The sequence below is a fragment of the Arachis duranensis genome, chromosome 1, assembly GCF_000817695.3.
Source record: "Arachis duranensis cultivar V14167 chromosome 1, aradu.V14167.gnm2.J7QH, whole genome shotgun sequence".
NCBI lineage: Eukaryota > Viridiplantae > Streptophyta > Magnoliopsida > Fabales > Fabaceae > Arachis > Arachis duranensis.
In genome coordinates this window covers 80,078,638-80,080,930 of record NC_029772.3, presented here as the reverse complement: position 1 = coordinate 80,080,930, position 2,293 = coordinate 80,078,638, and positions in this window count along the sequence as shown.

Genomic DNA, 2,293 nt, shown 5'->3' with positions numbered 1-2,293 from the left:
CAAGCTTCATAGAGGGATTCACCATCTTTTTGTTTGAAGGTCTGAACATCCACTCTAAGCTTGCTCAGCTTTTGAGGAGGAAAGAATTTATCCAAGAAGGCCGTGACCAGCTTATCCCAGGAGTCCAGGCTGTCCTTAGGTTGTGAATCCAACCATATTCTAGCTCTGTCTCTTACAGCAAAAGGGAAAAGCATGAGCTTGTAGACTTCAGGATCTACTCCATTCGTCTTTACAGTCTCACAAATCTTGCAAGAACTCAGTTAAAAACTGGTAAGGATCTTCAGATGGAAGTCCATAAAACTTGCAGTTCTGTTGCATTAAAGCAACTAGTTGAGGCTTAAGCTCAAAATTATTGGCTCCAATGGCAGGAATGGAGATGCTTCTTCCATCAAAACTTGGACGTTGGCTTAGTGAAGTCACCAAGCATTCTCCTTGCATTGTTGTTGTTGGGTTCGGCTACCATCTCCTTCTCTTGTTCTAATGTTTCTGAAAGGTTACCTTTAGATTGTTGTAATTTAGCTTCTCTTAGTTTCCTCTTCAGAGTCCTTTCAGGTTCGGGATCAATTTCAACAAGAGTGCCTTTTTCCTTTTTCCTTGTTCCTGCTCATATGAAAGAGAAGAAAACAGAGATAAGATAAGATTAAAATTAAAATTTAAAACAAAAAGAGTTTTTGAAAAAGAGATGAGATATTTTCGAAAATTAGAGAGGAAAAAGTAGTTCGGTGGTTTTGAAAAAGATAAGAAACAAACACAAAGTCAAAGAGTTAGTTGAAAAAGATATTAAAATCAAATTTGAAAAGATAAGAAGATAAGTTAGATAAGATATTTTGAAATCAAATTTTTGAAAAAGATAAAATTTTGAAAAAGATATGATAAAAAGATAAGATAAGAAGATGTGATAAAAAGATATGTTTGAAAAAGATTTAATTAAAAAAAATTTAAAATTACTTGCTTCACTAACAAGAAACTACAAGATAAGATTCTAGAACTTAAAGATTGAACCTTTCTTAACAAGAAAGTAACAAACTTCAAATTTTTGAATCAATCACATTAATTGTTGGAGAGTTTTCGAAAATTTGATATAAAGATAAGAAAAAGATTTTGAAAATAATTTGAAAAAGAATTTAAAAAGATAAGATTTTTAAAATTGAAATTTTGACTTGACTTGTAAGAAACAACTAATTTTTAAAAATCTTTGACCAAGTCAACCCAAAATTTCGAAAATTTAGAGAGAAAAAAGGAAAAGATATATTTTTTATTTTTCAATTTTTGATTATGAGAGAGAAAAACATAAAAATGGCCCAAAAACATGAAAATTTTGGATCAAACACATAATGCATGCAAGAACACTATGAATGTCAAGATGAACACCAAGAACACTTTGAAGATCATGATGAACATCAAGAACATATTTTTGAAGAATTTTTAATGCAAAGAAAACATGCAAGGCACCAAACTTAGAAATCTTTAATGCATGGACTCTAACAAACGAAAAATGCATATGAAAAACAACAAACAACACAAAGCAAGAAAACATCAAGATCAAACAAGAAGACTTGTCAAGAACAACTTGAAGACCATGAAGAACACCATGAAAGCATGAGATTTTCGAAAAAATAATGCATAAATTTTAAAAACATGCAATTGACACCAAACTTAAAAATTGACTCAAGACTCAAACAAGAACATAAAATATGTTTGGTTTTTATGATTTTATGATTTTTTTGTATAAAAATTTTTTTTCGAAAATATTTTTTTGGAAAAAAAATGAAAAAGAAAAGAAAAATTTTGAAAAAGGTTTTTTGAAAAGTTTTTTTGAAAAGAAAATTACCTAATCTGAGCAACAAGATGAACCGTCAGTTGTCCATACTCGAACAATCCCCGACAACGGCGCCAAAAACTTGGTGGACAAAATTGTGATTCATATGTTATTGCATTTTGTAAAATTCATTGCTTTTTCTTTCCCTGGCAATGGCGCCAAAAACATGATGCCAATACCATGGTTTACAACTATGCGTGGACACAACTCCGTTCAACTTAACCAGCAAGTGTACTAGGTCATCCAAGTAATACCTTACGTGAGTAAGGGTCGATCCCACAGAGATTGTTGGTATGAAGAAAGCTATGGTAACCTTGTAAATCTCAGTCAGGCGGATAATAATTGATTATGGATAAGTTCGAAAATTAATAATAAACAGAAAATAAAATAGTAAATAGTTACTCATATAATTCCTTGGTGAGAATTTCAAATAGGCATATGGAGATGCTGTGCTCCTCTTGAATCTCTACTTTC